Below are 16,568 nucleotides of genomic sequence, written 5' to 3'. Positions count from 1 at the left end.
TCAGGCAAATGGGGTTAGCATCTCTCTGACCTTAATTCAGTGAAAATAACACTCTGTTCAGGGGCAGACTAGGCAACAACATTTCCTGTAAACATGGACATCAAAAGGGATTTGTCATGAAAATGCAACACTCCGTGGGCAGAGATATGGCATTAGCAACATTAACACAGCATCATTAACATTTCCTAGGCAAGGGTATCCTAAGAAGCATCGGGGGCCGCTGCAGTGACTTCTGCAGCAGCTGATCCTTTTGGCAGTAGGTGCCAGGGCCGCAGCGGTGACTTCCAGGCCCCCAGGCGCAATCAGCCACAGCGCCCGACACCAGCACACACGTGGGAGGCGCAGGCAGCGCTTCGGGTCCCACGGCGCCAGGGCTGCAGCGGTGATTGGCAGATAAAGGCTTTAAGGACACAGTGCTAGCACACAGGTACCGGGCGGCGGCGGTAATGGTCAGATAGCGCTTTGCTAACACAGCGCTTAAGTAGCACAGCGCAGGGGGGCACAGTTCTTGCAGCTGCAGTCTTTAAAGTCCTGAGCAAAGAAGCGTTTCAGGGTGACACAGCGCTTCAGGAGCACAGCGCAGGGGGGGCACAGTTCTCTCAATCAAGCGCTTAGTTGGCACAGCGCTGATTACCCGGTTGATCCACCAGCAGTGCTCACAGCAGAGAGATCACTACTTAAGTTCAGCGCTTGTCTTGGAGGGAAGATTACACAGCAGGTCTCAGTGCAGGTTCTTGGGGGAAGATGGGGGGGGGGGGGTGAGTTGGCAGGCATCAGAGGCAGGATGGTTCCCTGCAGCATGCTGGAGTTGGTCCCCTGACTTCCCCCTCACTAAGCAAGATCAGCAGGCTGGCAGAGTCCCTCATCTAACTTGGGTACAGCATGGCCTAAGCTCAGTCAGTCCCAGTAGTGTAGGTTCCTCCCCTGGGCCCAATTGCCTATACTCCGGCAGAGGTTCCCCCAGGTCCAGTGGTGCCCCAACTGACTAGTTCAGTTTCCCTCCTTTCCTCTTATACCCCTAGGTCAGGTGACCCTCCTGTAAAGGCGGCAAAGCATATCCCCTCCCACGGCTGGAAGGTTCCAGGAGCTTCCACATGTTAGTCTATGGGACAAAAAGGCGGGATGGCAGAGATACAGTATCAGGATGTCCCAGTCTGCTCCTAACTACTAGTGCGTGTATTCAATGGCCACTCCGCAGTAGCAGGGGCCCTGTGGCAGTCATGTTTATTGGGAGAGAGCACCTGCACCTCATTACTGTTTGGGAATGGTAAGGGGACCAGAGACCTAGGTCCAAAAAAAGATGGTGGCAAAAATAAGGCGAAAAGGACAGAAAAAACGGGGTAAGACCACCCTAGGGCTGACAGGTCTAACACGCGTCCCCCCAGCCGAAAGTGGGGAGAGCTACCCAACCTCTAGGGAGTTCTCATCACTAAGGCAGAAAAGCTGAGAGAGGCAGTCAGAGTTGGCGTGGTCTACTCTGAGTCGATGTTCCACCCGAAGGTCCATACCCTGGAGGGAAATGGACCACCTCAACAATTTGGGGTTTTTGCCTCTCATTTGCATGAGCCAGCGAAGGGGTCTGTGGTCGGTCTGAATGAGGAAGTGAGAGCCAAAAAGGTATGGCCTCAGTTTCTTCAGGGTCCAAACCACGGCGAAGCCTTCGAGTTCTATGGTACTCCACCGCTGTTCCCTAGGGAGTTGCCTTCGGGAGATAAAGGCCACTGGCTGGTCTTGGCCTTCCTCGTTCAGTTGAGAGAGCACAGCTCCTATGCCATGCTCAGAGGCGTCTGTCTGCACGATGAATTCCTTGGTGAAGTCTGGAGTTTTAAGCACCGGAGCGGTGCACATCGCGTGCTTAAGGGTGTCAAATGCCACTTGACAGGCAGCCATCCAGATGACTTTGTGTAGTTGCTTTTTGGATGTCAATTCAGTCAGGGGGGCCACAATGGTTCCATACCCCTTGACAAACCGGTGGTAATAACCCGTGAGGCCGAGGAAAGCCCGGACCTCCGTTTGGGTTTTGGGGGGCTCCCAGGCCAGGATGGTCTCAATTTAGGCCTGGAGGGGTTGCACCTTACCCCCGCCCACCAGGTGTCCCAGGTAGACGACAGATCCCTGTCCAATCTGGCACTTAGGCCAGCCCACTGTAGAGTCTGTAGCACCTCCTGGAGATGCTCCAGATGGTCCTCCCAGCTGCTGCTAAAGACAGCTATGTCGTCCAGGTAGGCAGCTGAGAAGGCCTCTAGGCCAGATAGCACCTGGTTGACCAACCGCTGGAAAGTGGCTGGACCATTCTTTAGCCCGAAGGGCATCACACGAAATTGAAAATGGCCCTCAGGAGTGGAGAACGCAGTCTTTTCCTTTGCTCCGTCCGCCATGGCAATCTGCGAATACCCTGACGTCTGGTCGATGGTACTCAGATACCGAGCTGCTCCCAGTCGGTCGATAAGCTCATCCACCCTAGGGATCGGGTGAGCATCCGTCTTGGTCATGGAGTTCAAGCCACGGTAAACCACACAGAACCGAAGTTCTGGTGTGGTGCCCGGTGGGGCCGCTTTCGGCACCAACACCACCGGACTAGCCCAAGGGCTGCTGGAAGGCTCAATCACCCCCAGTTCCAACATCTTGGCCACCTCACTCTGGATGCTGGTCTTGATCTTGTCGTACAGCTGGTAAGACTTGGTTTTCATGGGTGGGCTGTCCCCTGTGTCCACGTCATGGGTACACAGATGCGTGATCCCAGGAGTGAGGGAGAACAACGAGGAGTACTGCTCCAATACCTGGCGGCAGTCCCTCTGTTGCTCAGGGGTCAAGGATGGGGAGAGGACCACTCCCTTCACCGATCCATCCTGCTCTTCGGCCGCCAGAAGGTCGGAATAGGCTCACTCTCTTCCTCTTTGCTCCCATCCGTCTCAATAAAGAGAGCAAGCTCTGATCGCTCATGGTGGGGCTTCAGGCGGTTGATGTGGAACACCCTATGGGGTTGTCGGGGGGGTCTTGAGGTCTACTACGTAAGTGGTCTGGCCTCTTTTCTCCAAGATCTCATATGGTCCAGTCCACCGATCCTGGAGGGCGCTAAGCTCTCCGGGCTCCATGACCCACACCTTCTGTCCAGCATCCAACTCCACCGTCCGAGCGTTCCGGTCGTACCACTCCTTCATGACTGCTTGACTAGCCTCCAGGTTGTCTGAGGCTTCCTTCCACAGCTTGGCCATCTGGCTGCGGAATACCAGCATGTAGCTGACCACGTCACGGGGAAGCTTCCTAGAAGTCTTCTCCCACCCCTCCTTCACATGGCTGAGGGGCCCCCTAACGGGGTGGCCATAGAGCAGTTCAAAGGGGCTGATTCTGACTCCCTTCTGCGGCACCTCTCGGTAGGAAAATAGCAGACAGGGCAAGAGGACGTCCCACTGCCGTCTCAAGTCCTCTGACAGGCTCCGGATCATCCCCTTCAAGGTCTTATTGAAGCGCTCTACGAGCCCGTTAGTCTTGGGTTAGTAAGGAGTGGAGAACTGGTAGGTCACTCCGTACTCCTTCCACATGGCCTGCATGTAGGCCGACATGAAATTCATGCCCCTATCTGACACCACGACCTTGGGGAATCCCACATGGGTAAAAATTCCCATCAAGGCCCGCGCCACCGCAGGTGCAGTGATGGTCCTCAGAGGGATTGCCTCAGGGTACCGGGTGGCGTGGTCCACCAACACCAAGATGAACCGGTGTCCCGAAGAAGTCGGCGGGTCCATTGGCCCGACAATATCAATGCCTACCTGCTGAAAAGGGGTCTCGACAACCGGGAGTGGTTCCAGAGGGACCTTCAACTTAGTCCCGGTCTTGCCACTCGCCTGACAAGTCTTACAGGTCTTATAAAATGTGTCAGAGGCAACTCGCATTCTGGGCCAGTAAAAATGTGGGGCCAACCGAGCAAAGGTCTTGTCCTGGCCTAGGTGTCCTGCCAGTGGTATCTTGTGTGCCAATTCCAGCAGGAAGGCTCGGTAGCATTGGGGGACCACTAAGGCCCTTGATGACCCATGCACCGGAGCCTTAGGCTAACTGTAGAGGAGGCCATCCTCACAGTAGATATGGTAATTGCCAGTTTCCTGGTTAGTCGATTGGGCTTCGGCCTGTCGCCGCATGCCTAGAAGAGTGGGGCACTCTCTCTGCGCCCAACAGAATTCCTCCCAGGTAGGCCCTACTTCCACCTGCCACTCAGCAGGGGTCGGCAAGTCCCCCACGGGAACAACATCCACCTCCGCGGACTCCGGGGTCACCTCCGCGGGCTCCCCTTCCATCTCGCAGGGTGTGTCCTCCAAGACTTCCTCTTGTTCAGCATGAAGTACTGGGTTTTTCGGAACCCAGCGGTGCCAGGGAGAACACCCTAAGACTTCGAGTCCTTCCTGTTTCAGACTACAGAAACACAGAGTCTTCTAGGTGAAGTCAAAGATCGATTTTATTGGCTGCAGCCAGTAACAGGTATCCTAGAAGTACAACACGGTGTATATTCTCAGACTGCTCAAACTTACAAAGCCAGTCTTCTCTTTTATACAAAATATTATGCTTTAGGCAAACATTCCTTATTTTACAGTCGACCATTCACATATTTTCACTACAAAGAAAAAGCAGAGTCATGATGACAAGCCCATATTTCAGTTTATCCAGCCCACAATCAATTACCCGGCAAGTCCCAGAACTTCCATCAGATATCGGTGGACCCCTAATAAAATCGGGCACCTCCTCCTCGTAAAGTAAGTCATAAAGTAAGGAACAGAGACAGGTGTGTGTAAGATTAGGCATGGTTTGTGTACGATGAAAGGTTTATGGTATGTTGTGCCTTGATACTAATCTCGATCGGCCACTGGGAGAGGAACTGCCCGAACAGGATTGGCCTTGGGCAGTGGAATCAGCCTGCCCAGGTCACACAGAAGTCAGCAAAGGTGTACGTGTCCTTCAGACTCGTTTTTGGCTTTAGTCACTAGCCTATGTGAGGGCAATCACAAAATGGCTGTCGTTCACAAAATGGAAGCCGAGGGTTCAGGACGGAAACACTGATTTCAGGGTGATTTCGTCACTCGAATATGACGAAAATGCTTGTGCATGGTATACTAGCCATTCTCGGTCTGCTGATACCAAAATCGTCATGATATGGCGATGTTTGTGACACGGGTCCAGAATTTTCAGTACCACAGACCCTCCTTTTGCCCTTACATAGGCAATTAACCTATACTCATGCTAGTCTGAGTCCAGGTCTATATTCGTAAAGTCATTGAGATGTTGCTGTAGCATCATCCTATTACTTAGCTCGTCCCTCGATACAGGTTTCCTTACACACGATGTAGCACAGAGGCCACATATAGCAGGAGCACACTGTACGCATAGACAGAACAGGAAAAGAATGGCTAAGATCATCCCAATGACCATCAGAATTCTCCATCCCCAGGCGGATATCAGTTCCCAGAACCACCCCATCAATGACCAAACTCCTTTATCCACATGAATGGAGTCGGAGATCTTGCGCAGTTTGGAAATGGCCTGGTACACTGTTGGAGCGTTATCTGGAATGAAAACACAGCAACTCGATTGGATCACTTTACATACCCCACCTCGGTCTGCAAGTATGATGTCTAACGCGACCCTGTTCTGAAGGGTCATAAGACGGTCCGACTGGAGCTCAGCAGTCAAGTTACTAAGGGCACCGGCAGTTTCAACTACAGTGGACTCAACCACCCTTGTCAATTTCCTTATGTTCCTGCTGTTAACCATGGGTCCCCAAAACGGCAGAAAACCCTTCACAAAATCTCCAAATTCTTGTCCTGCAGTGTCTTCTTTGCTGAGGACACCTCTAACTATCCTTGTCTTATGGTAATCTGCCGCAGCTGTGTAGGTGGGAGGCAACAGGAACGAAACAAAACATGTGCCCGAAAAGTCAGGGGGCAACCATGTATAGGCTCTATCATGACAGATGAAATAGGTAACCTTAGCTGCTAGGAACGAAAGGGAAGTCTGAGACGCAAAAACATACGTCTCGTTGCAGATACTTTTCCCTAGCTGAGCTCTGGAATTCTTGCCATTACCTTGCAGACATAGGTGACCCTGATGGGGTACAATCCAAATCGGGGAGGATCTCTTAGCTTGCTGTTTTTCATTCAGAGTAACTCCATATCCGGTCACGTTCCATCCAATGTATGCTAGTGTCTCATCTCTCGGGATAGTCTCATAGGAAGTATCTTCCCTAATCATATCTACTATACCCTTAACTAGAGCACTAGTTTTAGGATTATCTTTCACAGAACGTAGGGGGTAGACTTCATGTGCGTAAATGAACATTGTCCTGTATGCCCACACAGAACCATTATGGCTAAAAGGCAGGACCAGATAAGGGATACCTTTATCCGTAGTGTGAGGCATAAGACCACACACCCAACAGTTAGTCGTGTTCATTATTTATTTTTATTTATTTTTTATTTATTGAAGTTTTGTATAGCGCTAGCTGGACCCGGGGGTATCAGAGCGCTTCACAGCAAATAGAGAAATGCAACCAAGGCAATAAGCATAGAATACAAGAATCGGAAACGATAGGAGGGAAATATAGCCTGTACACCAACAAAACAACAACAATAATAACGCAATAAGAGATGGAGTTCGGGGGCGAATCAGTTAGTTCTGAGTTCCGCAAAGGATATCAGCTTTCTGCTGTTGGGAGATGGGCTTCTCGCTAAGCACCGGAGCGTTCAAGGAAGAGGGCTTTGAGTAGCGTTTTGAATTGTGGGAAGGAGGCGGTCGTTCTGATATGTAGGGGGATGGAGTTCCAAATCCTGGGAGCGTTCCCCGCAAAGCATTTATTTGAGGTCTTGCATTTCTGTGATTTCAGCGGGATGAGCAGGAGTGTGTTGGAGCTTCTGAGGTTCCTGGATTGTCCAGCCCTTTTGAGTTTAGAGGCCAGGTATTCTGGTTTGCCTGTATGCAAGGCTTTACGTGTGAGGCAGGCTGTGCGGAAGTTGGCTTGTTGGTCAATCGGGAGCCATTCCAGTTCTTTGAGTGCCGGTGAGATGTGGTCAAATTTCTTTGTTCCTGTGATCATTCTTGTGGCAGCGTTGAGGGTGGAGTTGAGGGGTCCCAGGTGTGACTTGGCTGTTCCAGTCAGTACAGCAATGCCATAGTCAATTCTTGAGAGCACAAGTGCCTGCGTGGCATGTTTCAGATCTTTGGGGGGGAGGAAGGGTTTAATTTTGTAGAGAAGTTTCAAGTTCATGAACGCGCTTTTGGCGGTTTTAGAGATGTGCTTCTTCATGTCCAGTTTGGGGTCGAGAGTGATTCCTAGTGATTTAGCTGAGTCCGTTGGAGTAAGAGAAACAATTGAGGGCATTTAAGGCTTTGAGCCATTCCACTATTTGTGGGTTTTCATCTTTGTTCGAAATTAGGAGAACTTCCGTTTTCTCTTTGTTCAGTTTGAGGTGGTTGGCTGAGAGCCAGTGTTGAACCTCCATGAGTGTAGCATTAAGTCTGTGAATGTCAGCGATCGAAGTGGTTTCCAAGTAGAGTTGAGTGTCATCCGCGTACAGGTGGAAGGGGATGTTAGAGTTCCTTAGGAGAGAGGTGAGGGGTTCCATGTAGATGGTGTAGATCATTACTAATTGGTGTTGGTGCAAAAGCTGAACGAAGGAGTTATTAATAAACTCTAATCTCCTAACAGACTCATGTTCAGAAAAAGGGTGGAAAGAATGCAAGGAAACAGTAGTAGGAGGTATGGGCTGTGTAGTGGGTGCAAATGTCACTCGAAAAGAATATAAAACATATCCTATTAAAACATCATTACACTGAACAACATAAAAATGCACAATATCAAAAAACGTTTCTTGGTCATCATTCTGCAAATTTTAGCCTTAAAGTTCATCTGTTTGGCAGGTCTCTCCATCTCGAAAAACTCCATCCTCTCTAATTGCTGCTCACGGTGGTAGGGTGTTCTATGCTAAGGAATGCTTCTGTCAGTCCAGGGCAACTCCCTTAGACCAACCAGAACCGTCAACCTAACGTCTTCGGATGCACCCCAAAGACTTGGGCAACCGCGACCCTACAGCTGAACCCGGATGGCGGTTAGAAAAAACAAAAATAAGAAAGTTTCTCAGATGAGAGAACTGCACTTTTCGAGAATAGCAAGGGAAAGAAATTTTTTTTTATTAGTCCATAGTTCTCGGCCTCAAATTATAACGGCTTTTTCCAGGTACTGTCTGGTTCTGGAATAAGAGTTCAGGTTCGGTAGTGTCCAATCGATTTGACGGTGGCACAGCTTCTTGCAGAAGATTGTCACTTTCTTGTTCAGAAATTGTTCCTTTTACACGTGCATCGCTAAAAGGCAGAAAACGAGGCACAGTTTCAGTCTCTGAGTCAGCGACACCCTCCTGGACCCACCGGTCGTACAGCAGAGGCAAAGGGACCCTCTTGCAGTGTACGCCGTGGATCCAGTTCTTTTTCCCTTCCACTCGAACGGCTGATCTCGTTGAGAGAAGGACTAGATGGGGGCCGGTCCAGCGGGGCTGGTCATTCTTTGTTCGCTGGAAATTCTTGACCAGCACCCAGGATCCAGGATCGATCGGATGTCCTGGAGCTTCAGAGACCTGAGGCAGAGTATTGTGAACCTGTTGGTGTAAAACACGCAATTTAGCCGTCAATTCGTACAAATAATCAAGCAGTACAGGGTGTTCGATCTCACTGAATTTTGTCAGCCTTGGCACTCCCCATATGTTGGCCGGACGGCCGAACACTATTTCATAAGGACTAAGTCCCACTCGTGAATGCACAGTCATTCTTGTTGATAGGAGTGCTAAGGGCAGAGCGTCAGGCCATTTAAGACCAGAGCTCGCTTGAATCTTGGCCAATTTTAGTTTCAATGTGCCATTGTAGCATTCTACTAGTCCAGCTGATTGGGGGTGATTTGCAGCGTGGAATTTTTGTTGGATGCCTAGCCCTTCACATACTTTCTTCATCACTCGACCCACAAATTCACTCCCATTGTCACTCCAGACCATTCTCGGCATTCTGAACCTAGGGAAGAATTCTTTGACAAGGGCTTTAGCTGTGGACAGGGCAGTGTTGTCTTTCAGGGGATATGCTTATACCCATCTTGAAAAGGCACAAACAACAACAAGTACGTATTTCAAATTGTTGCACCTTTCCATGTGGATGAAATCTAGCTGCAAAACCTCGAACGGATACGTAGGAGGCGCAAAATGACCAGCTGGAGTTGGGGTTCCCCTACCAGGATTGTATTTCAGACACACCATGCAATTCTTGACCACATTCTCTGCACACTTAGGAATTCCAGCATTTTGCCATACTGGAGCCAACAACTTACAAATCCCTTTCACACTGATGTGAGCCATTCCATGGGCCATTGTAACCACTGCAAGCACATACGCATCGGGTAACAACCATCTCTGATGCTCTGACAATTCAACCCAACAACCATTCGCATCCAATTTACCCTTACTCTCTCTCCACGCACTCAACTCTTTCTCTGTAGCTTCAGCTTGAATAGACTTCACACTCTCTATCGTATCTTCACACATTTCAACATCACCAACCCATCTTGCAGGGCCTGCAACATACATTCGACTCATCACATCCCTTGCTGTTTCTTTTGCGACTTCGTCAGCAAATGCATTGCCACGACCAACATCATCTGTAACCTTCTTGTGTGCACTACATTTCACAATCGCAACTTGCAACGGTAAGGTCAGTGACTCAAGAAGCTCATTCACCAACTGACCATGCTGTATCTTAGCTCCATGCGAAGTGAGAAAACCACGTTCTTTCCCCAATCGTCCAAAACTGTGAGCCACACCAAATGCATACTGGCTGTCGGTATATATGGTCACTTTCATTCCTTTCGACAACACACACGCTCTCCTAAGTGCAATCAACTCTGCTGCTTGAGCTGAATTATGTGGGATACGTGCAGCTTCAACAATCGTATGCAAAGTCGTAACAGCATATGCCGCAGTCGTATCTCCATTCGGAAGCTTGAAGCATGAACCATCCACCCATAAGGTACCATCACACTTCACAAGAGAAGTGTATTTTAGGTCTACTCTCCCTTTCGTTTCTTCCTCTGTCCTTAGAAAACAATCATGCTGTTCAGAAGCATCCGTCTCTGCTACAATCGGCAACAACGTATCTGGATTCGACGTGTTGCATCTCTTTATGTGTACATGACTCGCTAACAGTGTCAACTCGTAACCCGACAATCGAGCACTAGTTAAGTGCTGTGTTTTGGTCCTGTTTAACAAAGTGTCCACTGCATATGGAACCATCACAATCAAGGTATTATTCATCACTAAACCAGCAGACTGCCGAATGGAAACAGCTGCTGCTGCTTTGGCTCTCAGACAACTCGGCAATGCTTTAGCTACCGGATCCAAAGTCGACGAAAAATACGCGCATGGACGCTGCTTGTCTCCGAACAACTGTGTCAACACTGACAATGCACAACCTTCTTTCTCATGGACATACAATGTAAAGGGCTTACTGTAGTCGGGGGTACCCAACACAGGAGCCGAACATAATGCATCGCGTTATTCGAAAAAACTTTTCTGACACTCTTCAGACCATGGAAGAGGATTCGGTGTATCTTTACAAGTTAATGCTACCAAAGGTTTGGCCAACAAAGAAAAATTCGGTATCCATTGTCTGCAATATGATGTAATACCTAGGAAAGCACGTACTTCTCTCTGTGTCCTTGGCACACTCAATTTCGCAATTGCCTGAATTCTTTCTGGGGTCAGTTTCCTTCCCTCCTTCGATAAGAGATGACCTAAGTAGGTCACTTCTTGTCGACAATATTGCAATTTTGAAAGAGACACTTTGTGGTGCAAATCAGACAAATGACGCAACAACGACAACGTTGCTTCTTTACAAATCTCCTCAGTATCTGCAGCAACTAGCAAATCGTCAACGTACTGAATAAGTGTAGCGCCATCAGGTAAAACAATCGTATCAAGCTGTGTCTTTAAAGCTTGACTATATATCGATGGGCTCTCACAGTAGTCCTGGGGAGCACGTTTGAAGCGGAAGCTTCGGCCTCCTAAACTGAATCCGAAAATATCCCTGCTCTCCTCGGCAATCGGGATGCTGAAGAAAGCGTTCTTCAAGTCAATCACCAAGAACCAGGTCGCAGAAGCTGGAACCATAGTCAATAGGGCAGTGATATCAGGAACGACTAGAAATTGTGGCACAACAATCTTATTCACCTCTCTAAAATCAATCACAAACCTGTAAACAGGTGGCTGAGAGGGGTCAGTACGCTTCAAAACAGGCAGAACAGGACTATTGCAAACGTTACCTCTTGTCTCTTCAATTACATCTTTTTCAATCAAGTCGTAAATGATCGCTAATAACGCCTTTTCACCTTCATTAGAAATCTTGTATTGGGGAATGCGTGGCATTTTAACATTGGCTTTCAATGTCACAACATATGGCGGTATTTCCAAAAGACCTACATCATTAGGACCAGTAGCCCAAAGAATATCAGGAAGAAATGACAATTCTGTTGGAAGTTTATCCTTCGACAAATACATTGGGGAGACCACTTTCTTACCCAGTGTAAGTTGCACTCCCGAGGGAGAGCAATACAACGTCGCATACAATCTTTTCAACAGATCCAATCCCAACAGGTTTTCACCACAACCTGTTGTCAGAATAAGGGGTGCTTCGAATTCACAAGGTCCAACAGAGAGGGACATAGGACTAGAAATCGGGTTCCTAACCGGGGCGCCAGAAAAACCTACTGAAACATTCATTTCGCCAGACAAAGGTGCGCCAGGGAGTTTGGAGTGCATAATAGAACTCTTTGTAGCACCAGTATCCAATAGAAAAGGTTCTGACACACCTGATGTAATCACCTCAACATAAGGTCCATTCTGATCTACTGGAACTGAAAGAACTCCCTCTCTTTGTCTATGGCTGTCCTAGCAATCATTACCTTCCATATTCTCATCTTCTGCATAGTAGTCATCAGCATAGTATTGAGCCGTCCTACTAGACGCATTATGCTGCTGATCAAAGCTATTCATTGAATTTTGAGGCGGAAAGGAACGCGCGTTCTTTGGGAAATTTCCACGTCCTCTACCTCTAGGAGCTTGTTGAACACCTCGACCTCTTGCACCGGAGGCACCATTCATACGCTGTAACAAAATAGGGCAACTATACTTGAAATGACCCTCTTCTTTACAATATGAACATTGATTGGGACCTACAGGGACACGTTGTTGAGAAAACTCGACCCTTTGCGAGTTTCTCTGATACTGTTGGGGTTGCTGATAGTTATTCTGACCACCACGTGGCGTATACGCCTGCTGTAAAAGAACCTTCGTCTTTAACTCTTTAGTTTTCTTGTCCGCTCTATCCTTCTCATCTTTATCTCGATTTTCATAATACTGTGCAGTAGCCAATATCTGTGCTGAAGAGGAAACGGCCCAAGAACTTTCTGAATCCTTTAACTTCTTGCATAACTCGGGTAACAAATTGTGCACAAACTTGTCAACGAACAACCGTTGACCACTTTCTGTACTCATATCTTGACCACTGTGGTCGACAAATGTCTCTTCAAACCTAGTGAAGAAATCAGACACTGTTTCATCTTTCTTCTGCTTACACGCAGACAATTTGTCCCAATTCACACGCATCGCAGGCATTAAAGTCTTCATGTAATTAATAATCCTACCAGGGAGGTCTGCTACTAATGGTTCGGGTTCAGCACCACCAACTTTTCGGTCATCTGCAGCACTAATATTAGCCCATGTGTCACCTAACTCCTGATCATGATCTGCATGACGAATCTTTCCCCATAAAGGCTGTGGAACAACATTCCCAAACAACATGTCTATATCAGCTAAATTCATAATGCAAGAGCCTGCAGTCTGTGATAATTCCTTGTAATACCCTGCAGGATTTTTACGGGGATCAGGCAATGTCTGTTTAAGAGCCAAAACTTCGGCTCGCTTCCATGGAACATGTACCCAAATACGCTGAAAATGTGGCGGAATGGCTGGATTAGCATTTGGGTCCCCTTCTCTCCATTGTGGGGGAACTTCTCTCATGGGATATTGTCTCACCTTCTTTCTAACACAAAAATCAGGCTCGAACAATTGCTGGGAAATAGCTTCGCTCCTAAACGATAACAATGTCGCAACCGCTTTCTCAACATCAGAACCCACAATCGTGGCCTTCGCAAACTCGAACCGTACGCGGCACAACTCAGGCGGATTGGATTCCAAATCATTGTCCTCCAATTCCTCACAAAGAAAAACACACATTTTCTCAAAAACATATCTCTGCTTCGGTGCTTCCCATTGTCGGAAGACATCCATAACAGACTCTAACTCATACCTTGTGGGATCGGTAACCCATTTACGCGCTATACGGTCATACATTTCTCTTTCTCGAGAGTCAGGCAGTTGACTACGCAATTGTTTACGCTCCGAATCAGGGGTCACGCCAGATGACCCAAAGAGAGGAAATATAAGACTAGCAACGGTGTCAGTCATTCTCTGTCGAACAGAAGGAGAAGTCGACAGGACGGGAGATAAAGCAGACTGAGAAAAGGTCAACGTAGGAACAATAGCAGAGGTAGTAAGAACAGGTGGAGAAGTTACAGAAGTTGAAGGCGGAACAGGTAGCGGAGCAGGTAGCATAGTTAGTGGCCCTTGAGAAGGCTGGGCCAGAAGAGTGGGAGCCAGCTGGAGAGGTGCTGGCGGTTGTGGAGGAGCAGGAGGCACAACAACCAGGGGTTGCGCAGCTAAAGGTTGCGGAGGTGCTGTAGCACTCTGCGCATAAGGGGGTGGTGAACTCAATACATGAGACATTAAAGGATCTTTCTCAAGTTCCTTCGCTGCATCTTGCTGGAGAAGCGGCAAAGCAGGGTAGCATTTATAGACCACCATTTTACGTTGCCTGTGCAACTTCTCACTCATCTGTTCTTCTTCGTTATCTTTAAACTGTATAGCAGCTTGCATTATCGAGATACCCTTTTCTCTCTTATTTTTCTTCGCTAATTTAATTTCCTTCTGTTTGGCTTCCTTTCGCCATAGGCGGAAAGAGTCAAACATCGCCGGCCGGGCTTTCTTCTTAAAAAGTTTAACCTCTAGATTATCCTGGATTTCGGTGTCAAAGCTACCATATTGGGGCCATTTTAAAACACCATCCTTTCTGGTGTATCGGATCCATACTTCATTGTATGTGATGGGGCCTACTCCATGTTTCACATACAATTCATAGGTTGGAGTTCCAATCGGAGGAATCAGACACGAGTCCTCCAATCGGGAATCCCTATTACAACCAAGACAAAACAAATTTACAAGTCTGCTAAGACCAGGCATCTTCGCTCTCTAGTCTAGCTTCAAACTTCAAAGGATTATCGAATACGATATTCTCGTGAATACACGAGTCCTTCGGCTTTGGTACTTGCAAGTTCCAAATCAAAGATCCCAAGGGGATACCCAAAACTAAGAACCAAACTAAGGACTGGGAGACGCTTCACTTATACTTAACTGAGGTATCGATGACGTCACCAGAAGACTCGTCTATTGTTTCGCTCTACCAATCATCAAGGGTCCAAAACAGGGCGATAGTCAGGGCTGCAGTCCTTTGTAGCCGTCGGGAAGCGGGGAACCTCGCAGCAAAGACTTTCGGACCACGTCGACATGCAGGGGTCGATGAAGTGGCGGCCTTCCTCCAGAATTTTCACACGAAGCTCCTCACGAACCTCTGGCTTGGACCGGTACCGCTGAAATCGCCCCACGTTGGGCGCCAACTGAAGTACTGGGTTTTTCGGAACCCAGCGGTGCCAGGGAGAACACCCTAAGACTTCGAGTCCTTCCTGTTTCAGACTACAGAAACACAGAGTCTTCTAGGTGAAGTCAAAGATCGATTTTATTGGCTGCAGCCAGTAACAGGTATCCTAGAAGTACAACACGGTGTATATTCTCAGGAGACTGCTCAAACTTACAAAACCAGTCTTCTCTTTTATACAAAATATTATGCTTTAGGCAAACATTCCTTATTTTACAGTCGACCATTCACATATTTTCACTACAAAGAAAAAGCAGAGTCATGATGACAAGCCCATATTTTAGTTTATCCAGCCCACAATCAATTACCCGGCAAGGCCCAGAACTTCCATCAGATATCGGTAAACCCCTAATAAAATCGGGCACCTCCTCCTCGTAAAGTAAGTCATAAAGTAAGGAACAGAGACAGGTGTGTGTAAGATTAGGCATGGTTTGTGTACGATGAAAGGTTTATGGTATGTTGTGCCTTGATACTAATCTCGATCGGCCACTGGGAGAGGAACTGCCCGAACAGGATTGGCCTTGGGCAGTGGAATCAGCCTGCCCAGGTCACACAGAAGTCAGCAAAGGTGTACGTGTCCTTCAGACTTGTTTTTGGCTTTAGTCACTAGCCTATGTGAGGGCAATCACAAAATGGCTGTCGTTCACAAAATGGAAGCCGAGGGTTCAGGACGGAAACACTGATTTCAGGGTGATTTTGTCACTCGAATATGACGAAAATGCTTGTGCATGGTATACTAGCCATTCTCGGTCTGCTGATACCAAAATCGTCACGATATGGCGATGTTTGTGACACGGGTCCAGAATTTTCAGTACCACAAGCATTGGGCTGGGCCATTGTTCAAGGCTCCAACCCGGGTTAAGTTCCTTGCCGGGCAGCCATGGACTGCGTGACCACGCAAGTCCACCCTGGTAACTCCAGCATTTCAGTGTGGGCTTGGAACTCTTCCTCCTTCCAGGCGGTATACTCCTGATCGTTTCTGAGCAGACACTCAACTGGCATGGCAGAGCTTATTGTGACTTTCAACTGGCCCGAGACTCCTCCACACTCTAAGGGAACTTGAGCCACAGGGTAGTGACCCACACTGCCAACCAACACAGCCGGGTGGAATACGTAAGGGATCACTTGCTCCGGGGACACCAGCTGTCTCAGTACCATCATCATGCTGGCACCCATGTCCCTCAGAGCCTCCACCTCCTGCCCGTTAACCCGTACCCTCTGCCTGTACTTGGCAGTATTCTTTGGTAACTGCGTCTCTGGGACCATCTCCCCCAGTGAAACCAGGGTCAAGCCTGTCCACTCACCCCCCTCATCTAGGGACAACTCCTCCCCCAGCGCTACACTAGCCACCACGGGGCTCTTACCTCCTGTGGGGGCTGGGGTCCTTTTGCGACACTGGGGATCCCCCTTATAGTATCCAACCTCCCCGCACTCTTGGCACCCGACAGTTCTGGGCTGCTGACTCTTGTCAGGGTAAGTGGGTTTCTGGAAACCAGATTGGGGTGGGGAACCTACCCCTTTCCCAGGCGGTCTATTTTGTGGGCCTCTAAAGAACTCCTTCCTTTTATCTCCCCCCTCTCTCTTCTGGGGAAAACCCTGTCCACCTTTTGGGGTGTCTCCCTCGTGTCCCTTGTGGGACACCCGAGTGCTAACCCAGATATCCGCCTCCTCTGCAAGCTCCAGAGGGTCGGTCAGCTTGCGGTCCACCAGGTGTTGGCGCAGCTCTG

The 16,568-nt window shown here is 48.6% G+C and overlaps 1 protein-coding gene across 3 annotated transcripts in view; it reads left to right on the top strand.

Moving 5' to 3' along the window:
* Positions 1 to 16,568, top strand: part of LOC144797569 (SLAM family member 9-like) — a 782,823-nt gene that overhangs the window by 724,764 nt on the left and 41,491 nt on the right. The window lies entirely within an intron of this gene.

Source organism: Lissotriton helveticus, chromosome 12, assembly GCF_964261635.1.
Source record: "Lissotriton helveticus chromosome 12, aLisHel1.1, whole genome shotgun sequence".
Lineage (NCBI taxonomy): Eukaryota > Metazoa > Chordata > Amphibia > Caudata > Salamandridae > Lissotriton > Lissotriton helveticus.
The sequence above is the reverse complement of the archived record's forward strand: the minus strand, read 5'-3'. Positions and strand labels throughout refer to the sequence as shown.